Source organism: Pelophylax lessonae (assembly GCF_965119305.1).
Source record: "Pelophylax lessonae genome assembly, chromosome: 5".
Lineage (NCBI taxonomy): Eukaryota > Metazoa > Chordata > Amphibia > Anura > Ranidae > Pelophylax > Pelophylax lessonae.
The window spans coordinates 236,736,935-236,752,423 of record NC_138772.1 but is presented as its reverse complement, the minus strand read 5'-3'; the positions used below and the strand labels follow the sequence as shown (position 1 = coordinate 236,752,423).

The following is a 15,489-nucleotide window of genomic DNA, read 5'->3' as shown; positions in this document are numbered from 1 at the left end:
AGACTGAGCACAGTAACAAGACACAAGGTAGTTTTACTGCATCAGCAAGGTATCTCCAAGGAAAAGATTTCAAAGCAGACTTGGGTTTTAAGATGTGCTGTTTTTAAGCTCTTCTGAAGAAGCACAAAGAAAGGTGCAACGTTGAGGACAGTAGACACAGTGGTCGGCCAAAGAATTTTTAACGCAGCAGATAAAAGAGACATCATGCTTACTGCCTTTCAACATCAGAGGGCACTTGTATGTACCACCACCTGGGATGGATGAGAGAAGAGGACCGGTGGGGATAAGCGTGCCAGAATAGACATTTAACAGTAGCTTTCCTACACTATGCATCTCTGCATAGGGAGCAAAATAGACACTACTACAGATTCCCTTTGCTGTGCCCTGGTGAACCGTCTGTGCTTTGAACTTGTGTCCCTTCCTGGGCTCCAACCCGGTCACCCCAAAATTATCTGACCTGCTGATCCCCCTCTAATTACAGTTGAAGATTAAATTCATGTGTGCTTATCTCAAGTTTGATCCCTAATTGATCATCTGTCCAGGAAAAAAGCAAGCTCAAGTTTTGGGAAGATTTTACCCCCTTCATGACCAGGACATTTTTTCCTATTTAGCACTGGGCTACTTTAACGGGCAATTGTGCTGTTATGCAACACTGTACCTGCCTGGAATTTTTATAATTTTTTTTCGACACAAATATACCTTTCATTTGGTTATATTTGATCACCACTGGGTTTTTTATTATATAAAATGAAAAAAGACAAAAAATGTTTAAAAAAAAGAAATTGGAATTTTGTCTTACTATAAAATCCTTTTCTCTGATGTTCATTGACAGACAGCTCCAAAATCTTCTTGACCATTGGGTTATGCTGCCCCCTACAGGAGTAGGACACTAGGCAGGAAAAAGCTTTACCACACCTATGGGGCAGTCCCAGGGGGTAAAAACTCCCACTTCCTGCTATATGCATTCAGTTTTGTTGCAAGCAGTGTCAGAAGAAAAAAATAACTCCCAACTCAATAGAGGGGTGGGTGCTGTGTCCGTCAAACATCAGAGAAAATGATTTTACGGTAAGACAAAAATACAATTTTCTCTTTCGTTCATTGACAGACACCGCTCCAGAATCTTCTTGACCATTGGGACTTCCCAAAGCACAGTCAAACATGAGGGGTGGGAAAAAAAACACAGCAGAAGAAAATTCCCAAGGCTAAACCTAGCCAACCAGGTAACATAAAGCTCAACCAGGAACAGCTGGAGCTCACCTGAAAACAAGATGACCAAGTCCTCTAAAATAGCAGCCTACAAAACTTTGTGGCCAAAAGCCAACACATCTACTTTGTAAAATTTTGTGAAAGTGTGCACAGATGACCGAAGTGGCTGCCTTGCAAACCTGCATCACTGACACCTGATGGCTGAAGGCCTAGGAGGCACAAAGCGCCCATGTAGAACGCGCCTACAGGGAAAGGAGGAACCTGACCCTTGATTGAATAGGCCTGCACTACTGTTTGTCTGATCTGGAAATGGTCGCAGCAGAAACAGCCAACCCCTTGCGAGGTCCATCCATAAGGACAAAAAGGGAGTCTGATTTCCTAAATGACTCAGTTGCCGCCAGGTACACCCTGATCGCCCGAACCACATCCAGAGAATGCAAGGCAATCTCCTTAGGATGGGAAGGCAACACAATGTCTTCATTTAGATGGAAACCAGAGATGACCTTAGGAAGGAACGAGTGACAAGGGCGAAGTACCAATATATCTCTGTGAACCACCAAATAAGGTGAACGACAAGACAAAGCTCGAACACCCTGCATGCGGAAGTAATCGGCACCAAAAAAGCTACCTTTTGGGACAATGTAAGCAGAGAAATCTCGCAAATATTTTCAAAAGGTGGTTACTGAAGCCCGGACAGCACCAAACTGAGGTTCCACGAAGGCAACGGCGAAGACAAGTGGCAAACCCCCTGAACAAAAGTGCGAACCAAGGAATGCGTAGCCAAAGGACATTGAAAGAAAATCGCAAAGCCTGAAACCTGGCCCTTGATGGTACCCAAGGCCAGGCGCTGTTCCACAACTCTTTGGAGGAACACCAAAATTCGAGCCACCAAAAAGGAACAGGGAGAAACCCCCAGAGACTCACATCACGCAATGTATGACTTCCGGAAGCGATGGTCAATTTTCCTAGAGGTAGATTTCCTAGCTTTTAACAGCATGGTAATCACTGAGTCAGACATCCCCCTATCCTTCAGCACCTGGCTTTCAACAGCCAAGCCAATTAAAGCCAGCGACTGTTAAGCAGGATGGAAGATCGGCCCTTGGCCCAACAGGTCTTCCCTGAGAGGGAGTTGCCAAGCCGTATCAGGTCGGCGTACCAAGACCAGCGAGACCAGTCTGGGGCCACCAGAATGACCATAATTCCTTCTGCCTTGATCCTTCGCAAAAGTCTCGGCAGAAGTTTGAGAGGGGGAAAAGCGTATATCAGACAGTATTGCCCCCAAGGGGCCACCAGTGCGTCCATGGCATCGGCTAGAGGATCCTGACACCTTGCCACGAATCTCTGCACCTTTCTGTTGAGAGGAGAGGCCAACAGATCCACCTTGGGAGTTCCCCACTGGAAACACAGCTCATGAAGCACATCCGGATGAAGTGACCATTCTTCTTGGTCCAAGGCCTGTCAACTGAGGTAATCCGCCTTCCAATTTTGTCCACCCCTGGAATATGCACAGCCGAGAACGTTGGAACGAAATGTTCCGCCCTCCTTAGAATGCCAGCTACTTCCGCTAGAACACTTTTGGTGCCCCCTGAGGGGGTTCAAACTGGTTTCGATGATCCCTTTTCTTGAGACCCTGAGGAATGAAAGGGTCGCTTGTGAGCCGAGAAGAAAGGGCCACGCTTGTGAAGAAACTCCTTGCTCCTGGTAGCCTGCGGGAGAAGAGTACTCTTCCCCCCTGTAAGCCCCCCAATGATCTCATGAATGGAAGCTCCGAACAGGCAATCTCCTAGAAAAGGGAGATCAGACAAGACCTTCTTGGAAGCCTGGTCCGCAGACCAGTATTTGAGCCATATCATGTGCCGAAGTATCACTTCTGTTACAGATACCCTGCAAACTAAGGGAGCCTCATCCAAAGAGGCATCACAGATGAACTGCAACCCCTGGACCAACTGGTCTGCCAGCTCCGCAAAATTAGGGGGAATCTGTTCCCCTTACAAATCATGGCGCAAAAGCTTAGCCCATTCCGTTAAGGTCTGGGAAATCAAAGTTATGGTAAACACCAGTCTAAGGATGGAACCGGCCATGGTAAAAAGGCGTCGGACCAGAGAGGAGATTCAGCCCTCTTTTTAAAAGGGTCTTTAAAAGATGGAGAATCCTCCACCGGGAGAAGAGTGGCTTTATTTAACCTGGAAACCTGAGAATCCACCAAAGGCGGTACTGTTTTTTTTTAACAGGGACTCTTTAAAAGGATACCTTCTAGCAAAACCCTTAGGCACCCCGATAGAGCGTTTAGGGAAACCTCGCACCAATTTGCACCAATCTTGTCAAAATAGGCAGGAAAGAGGAAAACCTTTGCGGTCTTTGAGGATCTGCCGGTACCGAAATGTACCAGCGTCTCCGACCAGCAGCTCCGTACTCCGGTTTCCCGCATGGATACAATCAGTGGATCTACTAGCGCCTTTTCATGCACGGCCGTAGTAGAAGAGGAATCATCCTCATTATGAGAGCACTCAGGGTGCATGGACGCAGACACCGTAGATCAACCTCAGAATCTGAGGAGACAGAGGATACAGGTGAAAGCGGGGGAGGCTTTTTGCTCGTCCTGTGTTGCAGGACCATATCTACCCCTGACACTAGTGACTCTAGGGCCGTCGCCAGAGCAGACAAAGCAGACTGGGACCCAGAGGGCCCTGCAGCCTCTGAGAGGGAGTCAGGTGGTGAGACATGCTCCAGGGACTACATGGGTTAACCTAGGGACCAGTAGCAAAAAGGGAAGAATTACTGCTAAAAAAAAACCCCACCGCTGAAAGAGGGAGGCATTTTGCACCTACAGGGACTCACCACCACCGACTCAGGATAGAGCAGAACGCCAGGCTGCACGGCGATCAGAGAGGAAATCCAGGAAGTAACACTGGAGGCCTGCCGCCGAATCACCGCTCCATAGGCTTCAAAAACATGGCCTGCTGCTTTATATCAATGGAAAACTACAAGAAAAAAGCCGGACTACACAAACATGGCCACCGATACCTGCAGTAGCCAAACACAACAAAATGGAGGCTACACGTGGCTCCCGGGACCCCCAAAGAAAACCCCCAGAAATGAAAGGACAGTAAGGAGGAGCCCTGGCAGGAGCCCCCACCAGGACCATCCCCCCAAAAACCACATTTTTAGCAGCAGGCGGTGCGCCCCTCCCCCCAGCCCCTATCGTCTGCTCAACACCTCCACACAGACACATAAGGTATGGCCACCCCAGGGGGGACACTATGTGGGAAGGAAGGGAACCTGGGGGTCCGACACTCCCTGGGAGGGGCCCACGTCCACCCCAAATGGCCACCAGTGGAAGGGGGGACACTACTTACTACACCATGGAAACTGGGTGGGCACCACTCTAGACAGACCACCGCACCATCTGAATAGGGGTGCTGCAGGCCAGAGGTATGCTACGACTCAGGTCGTGACCAGGTCTATGCGTCCTCACGAGACGTTTAACTCGCCCGCCAGCCCACGTCTATTGGGGCTATGTCGCAGCCGACCTAGCGCGGAGCTGAAGTCGGGTCACGCTTGCTGGTCGGACTGTGGAGACCATAAAGATCTATAATATTCAGTCTGTCGCCCAGTCCAGCAGTTGATTGTAGTTCTCACAGAAACCGAAAATAACAAAGAAAGAAAAAATATCAGTTTAAAAAAAGGGCAAAAATGCTGGCACCAGAGATCCCAGCAAGGAACTAGGTCCTTACTTCTGACTAGGCAGAAATAAACTAAATGCTTATAGCAGGAAGTGGGAGTAAACCCCCTGGGACTGCCCCAAAGGTGTGGTAAACCTTTTTCCTGCCTAGTGTCTTACTCCTGTGGGGGCAGCATAACCCAATGATCAAGAAGATTCTGGAGCTGTGTCCGTCAATGAACGAAAGAGAAAAAATATTTTTTCTATTTTCTGTTAGAAAACATATCAGAGAAAAAAAATAAATAAAAAAAATAAAAAGTTTCAGACCAAAGAGTATTCTGCTACAGGTCTGGTAACAAAAATCCCAATAAGTGTAAATTAATTATTTGATCCCCTGCAGATTTTGTAAGTTTGCCCACTTACAAAACAATAATGGGTCCATACATTTTATCATAGGGTTATTTTAAATGAAAGACACAGAATATCAACCAAATATCCAGGAATTAAACACATCATACAAATGTTAGTTGTTTTGGTAAATGTGGTCCCAACTGCCTTGAGATCATTTACAAACTCCTCCAGTGTAGTTCTGGGCTGATCCCCCACTTTTCTCATGATCATCCTTACCCTATGAGGAGAAGTCTTGCATTGACTTCCAGACTGAGAGTGATTGATGGTTATTTTGTATTTCTTTCATTTGCGAATAATCGCTCCAACAGTTGACATCCTTTGACAGCGGTTTGGTCTTGCCCATGATGGTGGGTTTGAATGGAAGAAAGATTTTGTGGAAAGGTGTCTTTCATGCACATAATGAGTTTTCGTTAGTAGCACCTTCTTAACCACTTCAATACAGGGCAGTTACACCCCCTTCCTTCCCAGGCCAATTTTCAGCTTTTAGCGCTGTTGCATTTTGAATGACAATTGCGCGGTCATGCAACACTGTACCTAAACCAAATTTATGTAATTTTTTTCCCACAAATAGAGCTTTCTTGACCGTATTGGCGTATTTGACCACCGCAAGTTTTTTTCTTTTTTGCTACACAAATCAAAAAAAGACCGAAGAATTTGAAAAAAAAAAAAAGTTTTTTTGTTTATGTTATAAAATTTTGTAAATAAATATGTTTTTTCTGCACTGATGAGGCCGCACTGACAGGCACTGATGAGGAGGCACTGATGTGGTCGCACTGATGGGATGGCACTAATATGCAGCACTGATGGGTGGCACTGTTGGGCACTGATATGCAGCATTGGTGGGCACTGATAGGTGGCAATGATGGGAACTGATAGGCAGCACTGGTGGGCAATAATGGGCACTGGTGGGCAGCACTAATAGATGGCAATGATGGTCACTGGTGGGCACCACTGATGGCAATGCTGGGGAGCACGGCTGGGGAGGGCACCACTGGCAGGCTCCCTGAGCCCTGATTGCCATCCCTGGTGGCCATGGTGGGCATCCCTGGTGGTCATGGGTGGGCATCCCTGGTGGCTCTAGTGGCACACCCCCAAGAGTCTGCACTGGTAATCAATGCTCCGATTACCAGCACAGACCCCCCCCCCGTCAGAAGAGCCGCAGATCGGCTCTCCTCTACTCGGGCCTGTCAGGCACGAACTGAGGAAAGCCAACCAAAGGCTCCTTTCTATTTACTATGTGACCAGCTGTGATTAGACACAGCTGTTTACATAGTAAAGAACCTACATCAGTAGGCTCTTTACCAAGATCGGAGATGCGGTGTGTCAGAGTGACACACTGCAGCACTGATCGCCGCTCTGCGGGCTTGTAAAGTATAAAAGATGAGCTTACAGGGGTGCGCATGCGCGGCACGGGATGACATGGACGGCTGAGCAGTGAGCTCCGGTCAGAGCTGCGGCTTCGGAGGACACAGGGGCCATAATAATTCTTTACAATCCCTAAAAACATCACCCCCTGCTACCTAAGACAAGGGCGTATGTCGTCCACCCATAAAAAACAACGCAGGACCCTGCGAAGATCCCTTACACACTATCTCCTCAGGAATAGGGAGAAATACAGCATGGAGAAAGATGGCGCTGGCCCCCCCTCCCCCTCCAAAGGACCCAGCGTGCAAGCATCTACATCTAAGGATCCTGTATCTGCTGCAAACAGTGAGTACAAGGCAGATTTGGATCACAGCTTAGAAGCCATATACACAAAATTGATCTCCAATTTCCAATCAGAGCTGCATAAGACTGCCAATACCCTCACACAGGAAATTTCCTCTCTGGGAGGTAGAACAGACAGATTGGAAACGAAGCATGATGAGCTCTGCTTAGCCTATATGGAACAGAGATCACAAATCCCTTAACACAGCATTCATACAACTACAATCACATGTCGAGGATCTCGACAATCGTAATAGACTAAACAACTTACGCTTAAGAGGGATACCAAAATCCTATACGGATCTCACTCCCACTGTCACCCGTCTCTTTAAATCACTTCTACCAGAAATGGAGGATTCAAATTTTGCTTGTGACCGCGTCCACCGCGCACTAACGCCCAAACCCCCTGCTGATAAACCACCCAGAGACATACAGTGGGGATCCAAAGTTTGGGCATTCCTTCCCGTCTAAATTGTACGCCTGGGTAATAACCTGACGAATCCAATGATAAATTGTAGACTTAGATGCTGCCAACCCCCGTCCTGGGCCCTTCTGGCAGCACAAACAGGCTCTCGGTCTTACAAAACCGAGCTGAACTTTCCAAGTAAAACCTAAGTGCACGCATTACATCAAGAGAATGCAATAACTTTTCCTCCTCCTGAGTTAGGATCTGGAAAAACCCTGCTCGCCCGAACCACCTCCAAGGAATGCAAGGCAATCTCCCTAGCAGTGGAGCTTAATGGGGATTTTTTGTTTTTTTTTACATCACCTGATTAGAGCCAGAGGCTCTAAGAGGGCGATGCAAAGGGTGGGCTCGGGGTGCAGAGCAGTGCGTCCCGAGCCCACCCATTGTGTGACAATAGTGAATGAAAATTCGCTATTGCCACACCGATCCTCCTCCTGGCCTAATCCTGATTGGCTGCAAGGCAAACCTCATGCCATTGGCCGAGGAGGAGGTGGGAGCGGGAGGACTGCAGGAGACGTGCCTGGGGACAGAGTGAGGAGAAGCCGCCACCGCCGCCGACACTGAAGAGAAGCCGCCGCAAGGTAAGTGCATTGGTCTCGGGGGGGGGGGGGGGGGGGAAGCCCACACTGCATTGAAGGGGGCATGCACGCTGGTCTCTGCATTGATGGGGCATGCTGTGGCGCTCTGCATTGATTGGGGGGCATGCTGTGGCGCTCTGCAATGATTGGGGACAATGATGTGGCGCCCTGCATTGATTGGGGGGAGTGCTGTGGCGCTCTGCAATGATTGGGGACAATGCTGTGGCACTCTGCAATGATTAGGGGCAATGCTGTGGCGCTCTGCATTGATGGGGACAATGCTGTGGCGATCTGCAATGATTGGGGGCAATGCTGTGGCGCTCTGCATTGATGGGGACAATACTGTGGCGCTCTGCAATGATTGGGGGCAATGCTGTGGCGCTCTGCATTGATGGGGACAATGCTGTGGCGCTCTGCATTGATGGGGACAATGCTGTGGTGCTCTGCAATGATTGGGGGCAATGCTGTGTTGCTCTGCAATGATTGGGGGCAATGTTGTGGCACTCTGCAATGATTGGGGGCAATGCTGTGGCGCTTTGCATTGATGGGGACAATGCTGTGGCGCTCTGCAATGATTGGGGCAATGCTGTGGTGCTCTGCAATGATTGGGGGCAATGTTGTGGCACTCTGCAATGATTGGGGGCAATGCTGTGGCGCTCTGCATGGATGGGGGCATGCTGTGGCGCTCTGCAATGATGGGGGCATGCTGTGGCACTCTGCAATGATTGGGGGCACGCTGTGGCGATCTGTATTGATTGGGGGGCATGCTGTGGCACTCCGCATTGATCGGGGGCATGCTGTGGCACTCTGCATTGATGGGGGCATGCTGTGGCGCTCTGCAATGATTGGGGGCAATGCTGTGGCACTCTGCAATGATTGGGGGCAATGCTGTGGCACTCTGCAATGATCGGGGGCAATGCTGTGGCGCTCTGCATTGATGGGGACAATGCTGTGGCGCTCTGCATTGATGGGGACAATGCTGTGGTGCTCTGCAATGATTGGGGGCAATGCTGTGTTGCTCTGCAATGATTGGGGGCAATGTTGTGGCACTCTGCAATGATTGGGGGCAATGCTGTGGCGCTTTGCATTGATGGGGACAATGCTGTGGCGCTCTGCAATGATTGGGGCAATGCTGTGGTGCTCTGCAATGATTGGGGGCAATGTTGTGGCACTCTGCAATGATTGGGGGCAATGCTGTGGCGCTCTGCATGGATGGGGGCATGCTGTGGCGCTCTGCAATGATGGGGGCATGCTGTGGCACTCTGCAATGATTGGGGGCACGCTGTGGCGATCTGTATTGATTGGGGGGCATGCTGTGGCACTCCGCATTGATCGGGGGCATGCTGTGGCACTCTGCATTGATGGGGGCATGCTGTGGCGCTCTGCAATGATTGGGGGCAATGCTGTGGCACTCTGCAATGATTGGGGGCAATGCTGTGGCACTCTGCAATGATCGGGGGCAATGCTGTGGCGCTCTGCATTGATGGGGACAATGCTGTGGCGCTCTGCATTGATGGGGACAATGCTGTGGTGCTCTGCAATGATTGGGGGCAATGCTGTGTTGCTCTGCAATGATTGGGGGCAATGTTGTGGCACTCTGCAATGATTGGGGGCAATGCTGTGGCGCTTTGCATTGATGGGGACAATGCTGTGGCGCTCTGCAATGATTGGGGCAATGCTGTGGTGCTCTGCAATGATTGGGGGCAATGCTGTGGCACTCTGCAATGATTGGGGGCAATGCTGTGGCGCTCTGCATTGATTGGGGCATGCTGTGGCGCTCTGCAATGATTGGGGGAAATGCTGTGGCACTGTGCAATGATTGGGGGCAATGCTGTGGCACTCTGCAATGATTGGGGGCACGCTGTGGCGCTCTGCATTGATTGGGGGGCATGCTGTGGCACTCTGCATTGATTGGGGGCACGCTGTGGCACTCTGCATTGATTGGGGGGCACGCTGTGGCATTCTGCATTGATTGGGGGCCATGCTGTGGCATCTTGCATTGATTGGGGGCATGCTGTGGCACTCTGCATTGATTGGGGGGCATGCTGTGGCATTCTGCATTGATTGGGGGGCATGCTGTGGGACTCTGCATTGATTGGGGGCACGCTGTGGCATTCTGCATTGATGGGGGCATACTGTGGCACTCTGCATTGATGGGGGCATGCTGTGGCACTCTGAATGATTGGGGGCACGCTGTGGCGCTCTGCATTGATGGGGGCATGCTGTGGCGCTCTGCATTGATTGGGGGCAATGCTGTGGCGCTCTGCATTGATTGGGGGCATGCTGTGGCGCTCTGCAATGATTGGGGGCAATGCTGTGGCACGGTGCAATGATTGGGGGCAATGCTGTGGTACTCTGCAATGATTGGGGGCAATGCTGTGACACTCTGCAATGATTGGGGGCAATGCTGTGACACTCTGCAATGATTGGGGCATGCTGTGGCGCTCTGCATTGATTGGGGGCACGCTGTGGCATTCTGCATTGATGGGGGCATGCTGTGGCACTCTGCATTTTATTGGGGGGCATGCTGTGGCGCTCTGCATTGATTGGGGCATGCTGTGGCACTCTGCAATGATTGGGGGCAATGCTGTGGCACTCTGCATTGATTGGGGCATGCTGTGGCGCTCTGCAATGATTGGGGGCAATACTGTGGCACTGTGCAATGATTGGGGGCAATGCTGTGGCACTCTGCAATGATTGGGGGCAATGCTGTGGCGCTCTGCATTGATTGGGGCATGCTGTGGCACTCTGCAATGATTGGGGGCAATGCTGTGGCACTGTGCAATGATTGGGGGCAATGCTGTGGCACTGTGCAATGATTGGGGGCAATGCTGTGGCACTCTGCAATGATTAGGGGCACGCTGTGGCGCTCTGCAATGATTGGGGGCACGCTGTGGCGCTCTGCATTGATTGAGGGGCATGCTGTGGCACTCTGCATTGATTGGGGGCATGCTGTGGCACTCTGCATTGATTGGGGGCACGCTGGGGCACTCTGCATTGATTGGGGGCCATGCTGTGGCACTCTGCATTGATTGGGGGCACGCTGTGGCACTCTGCATTGATTGGGGGCACGCTGTGTCATTCTGCATTGATTGGGGGGCATGCTGTGGCACTCTGCATTGATTGAGGGCACGCTGTGGCACTCTGAATGATTGGGGGCACGCTGTGGTGCTCTGCATTGATAGGGGGCACGCTGTGGCACTCTGCATTGATTGGGGGCACACTGTGGCACTCTGCATTGATTGGGGCACGCTGTGGTGCTCTGCACTGATTGGGTGGCAGGCTGTGGCACTCAGCATTGATTGGGGGCACGCTGTGGCACTCTGCATTGATTGGGGGGCACGCTGTGGCATTCTGCATTGATTGGGGGGCATGCTGTGGCATTCTGCATTGATTGGGGGGCATGCTGTGGCACTCTGCATTGATTGGGGGCACACTGTGGCATTCTGCATTGATGGGGGCATGCTGTGGCACTCTGCATTTTATTGGGGGGCATGCTGTGGCACTCTGCATTGATTGGGGGCACGCTGGTCACTCATTTTTCTGTATGCGCCCCCCCAACAAATTTTGAGCACCAGCTGCCACTGCTCCTTAGGATGCTTAGGCATAGGACACAGGGAGGGCAACACAATGTCTTTATTCAGATAGAAACCAGAGAAATCCTTAGGAAGGAAAGACTGCCAGGGGCAAAGCACCGCTTTATCTCTATGAACCACCAAGAAAGGTGAACGACAAGACAAGCAGCCAGCTCCAACACTCTGCGTGCAGACGTAAACGCCAGCATAAAAGCTACCTTCTGGGACAACATAAGCAGAGAAATCTCGCAAATATTTTCGAAAGGCGATTTCAGAAGAACTGACAGTACCAAATTGAGGTCCCACAGGAGCAATTGAGATTGCATACTGTTAGACAGGTTATAGATAAAAACAGAAAAGATCCGCGCTTAAGATAAAGAAACGGAGTGTAGAGAAGAAATATATATAGAGAAAAGATGTTAAAATGGATTGGCTGCAGCCCACTTTAGAATATAACCTACAAAGAGGTTATATGATAAATGTAAAAAGGAAAGGGGAAGTGTTTGGCGCTGCCAATATATGTATGGAGTACAGTATATACGTGATGTGTATACACAATGGGAGATCCTATATGTAGATGCAAGGGCGATAAAAATAATTTACAATAAATAAATATCCCCTATACCATACATAAAAGTAAGGTTTAAAATCGAATAAAATTTCCAGCACGTCTGTACTGTAAGGCCCCTTAAATTAGTAGCAACAATAAATAAGCATGATAATCTATATAATAATGCTGTGGATAAAAAATGACTCAAAATATAAAAGAGAGATTCAAAATATGAATAGATCAGTGCCAGTAAAACCTAAAAAATGCAACATATGTGGTAAACACCACTATAAAAAAAGAGTAAATCGTATGACAAAGAGGTTACTTAAATATAGATAATACAGTATTAAGTGTAATGAGCCATATATTAAACCAAGGTGCAATGAGTGCTATAAAGTGCCAGGTGAATATATAATAAGTAAATGAGGTGATACAAAATGGCTCGTTAAATTAGTTAGCAGAAAATGAAGTGCCAGGTGCTGGTAATAGTGATTCACAATAATCAAAGCTAAATTAAACTCCAAGAGCCTAGTGAAGTGCAAGGGTTAAAAGCCCTTTGTATAATGATGAAATTAATTAAAAAGTGAAAACCTAAAAGCTCAATAGTGAAAAGGAAAAGATAAATTTATATCATATATAAAGTAGATCAAAACAGTGACATATCACTAGGTAAATAAATACAAAAATTTGCAAAAAGCTGCACAAACAAATGTGCAGCCAGAAAGTGAACCAAATGTGCAAAAAAGAGAGTCTCCAGGAGCGTGTATAGTTATAAAAGTCCACAGTTAATTTAGGGTGTTATCCGAGGTGATTTGGGGTGGGTGCTTAGAAGTGAGGAATCCGGTGCTCCCCTTTCCAGTAAATCCCGTGCTTACCAGAAAGAAATCCCCCCGCAGGGGTAGGACGCAGGTCGATATTTAGGGATCGCTCCCGTAAAGCAGGGGTCCGGTTCCTGATCCTCCTTAATGGCTCCAAATCCCCAGGTCACTCTCCATATAAGTAATGGTAAGCTTATATCAGCGTCATTGCTCCACAAGAACCATCCCAGGACATGTATAAAAAAATGCCTCTGATAGTGAAGTATCACTTAAAATCCTTATTCAATCATATAAAAGCAGGTACTCGCATAGTAATAGCAGTAAACAATCCCCCGTCTGGCTTAGGAGCCGCAAAGTCCTCTCTAGCGGTGTAGTAGTCTGAACGCCGTGCGCATATCCGGCCGGTGGAACGCACAGCGTTCAGACTACTACACCGCTAGAGAGGACTTTGTACCCGGGCTCAGCAGAATAAGATGACTAAAGACTGCGGATTCTTGTCCCACTTGGCAAGAATCTCTCTCTGCAGAGGTCTTGTGTGGAATTGTGCAAACGGAACTGCCTCGAAGGTCGACAACATCACCATTGGCATGCAAGTCGTGAGAGACAACCGACTGCTGGAGAACAGAAGTCGAAAGGCATCCTGCAACTTCTGGAGCTTGTCCAGTGGAAGAAACACCCTGGCTGCGGCCGAGTCCAGAGTCAGACCCAGATAGTCCAACTTGGTGGACGGAACCAGAGCCAACTTCTGGAAATTCAATGTCCAACCAAACTCATGCAGAGTCCGCACAGTGATTTCCAGGTTGTCCTTTAGAGCAGTCGGAAACTCTCCTTGCAAAAGAAGATCATTCAGATAACCCAATACCGCAATCCCCGCTGTTGCAACAATGCTAACACTGGGGTCAACACTTTTGTGAATACCCGAGGAGCTGAGGCGAGACCAAAGGGTAACGCCACGAATTGATAATGTTCCTCGCCCACGGCAAAGTGGAGAAAATGCTAATGCCCGACTTATATCGGGATATGAAGGTAGGCATCCTTGATATCGATAAAGGCCAGAAGATCCCCTTGATGAAGGGATGCCACCACCGTACGGATGGACCCCATCCGGAACTTCTGTACCCGCACAAAGCTGTTCAGGGCTTTGAGTTCCAGGATTGGAGAAACTTTTCCTTTCTTCCTGGGAACTGTAAACAATTTTTAATAAAAACCCTAAAAACGTTCTGAGATTGGAACTGGTACAATCACCCATTGCAGCAGCAAGTCTTGTAGTGCTCTGAGGAGACCACGCAGGCGGTCTGGGGACAAATGCAGGTTGAAAGGAAAAAATATGCTCTGGAGGATAAGACCGAAACTCGATTTTGTAGCTGGATTTTCGAGTACCGAAGGTGACCAGCGCCTCTGACGCAGCCACAGCTGCATCCTCCATTTTTAAAGTTTCCCCGCACCAATACAATCGGTGCATCCACTTTTTCATGCACAGTTGTAGCAGAAGAGGAATCATCCTCACTATCAGAGCACTCAAGGTGCGTGGATTCAGACCCAGCAAGGTGACTCCCGTCCGCGGAAGCCAGTTCAGACTCAGAATCCCGAGGAGACAGGTGAAGGCGGTGGACGCTTTTTACTGGTCTCTTTTTGCAGGACCATATTGCCTTTAGAAACGAAGGACTCCAGAGCCGCCGCCATAGCAGACAGGGTGGACTGGGACCCAGAATGGCCTGTCGTCTCTAAGATGGGATCAGGGGGTGAAATGTGCTCCAGGGACTCCATGTTAACCAGGGAACCACACAAGTAATTGAGAAAAAACACTGCTAAGTGACCCCCCATCGCCACGCTGGCGGCACCACAGGTCCCTGCACAACCAAAATGCTGCTATAGCAGAGAGAGAGAGCTTCAGAGCACCCCCAGGAAATCACCACCCCCGGTCAGCACAGAGCAGAGCACCGGATGCTGTACACTATGCGGCGATCCAGGAGAAAGAGGATGTCAGGAGTCAGAACTAGAGGTCCACCAACGCAATCACTACCCACAAGGCTCCAAAAACATGTCCGTCGCTCTATTCAATATGAAACCACAAGAAAATGGCCGCGGGACTACACAAACATGGCAGCCGAATATACAGCTAGCCACAGTGGCTCCACACGGCTCCTGGGACCCACAGGGGTCACCAAGGGACATTTGTACAGTAAAGGGGATCCTTGGCAGCAGTCCCCACCAGGACACCCCCCCAACAGACCACACGTTCAGCTGCTGGCGGTGCACCTCCCCCCTGGCCCCCATCGCCCGCCCGACACCCCCAAAACGCACCTGGACAGGTATGGCCACCCCCTGGGGGGAACAGGAGAGGGGAGCTAGGTGTAGCTAGATGTGGGTGGTCCACAGGGGACCCCGACATATAGGGGGGCGCTGTGTGGGAAGGAGGGGAACCCGGGGGTCTGACCGTCCAAGGGAGAGGACCACGTCCACCCCAAAAAACAAATAGGGAGGGGGGACATTACTTACCATGCCAAGGAACCAGGT

The 15,489-nt window shown here is 49.6% G+C and overlaps 1 protein-coding gene across 1 annotated transcript in view; it reads right to left on the bottom strand.

Annotated features, from left to right (window-relative positions):
- LOC309556475 (FAST kinase domain-containing protein 3, mitochondrial-like) overlaps positions 1-15,489 on the bottom strand; it is a gene marked incomplete at both ends in the record, with an annotated part of 318,599 nt that overhangs the window by 228,343 nt on the left and 74,767 nt on the right. The window lies entirely within an intron of this gene.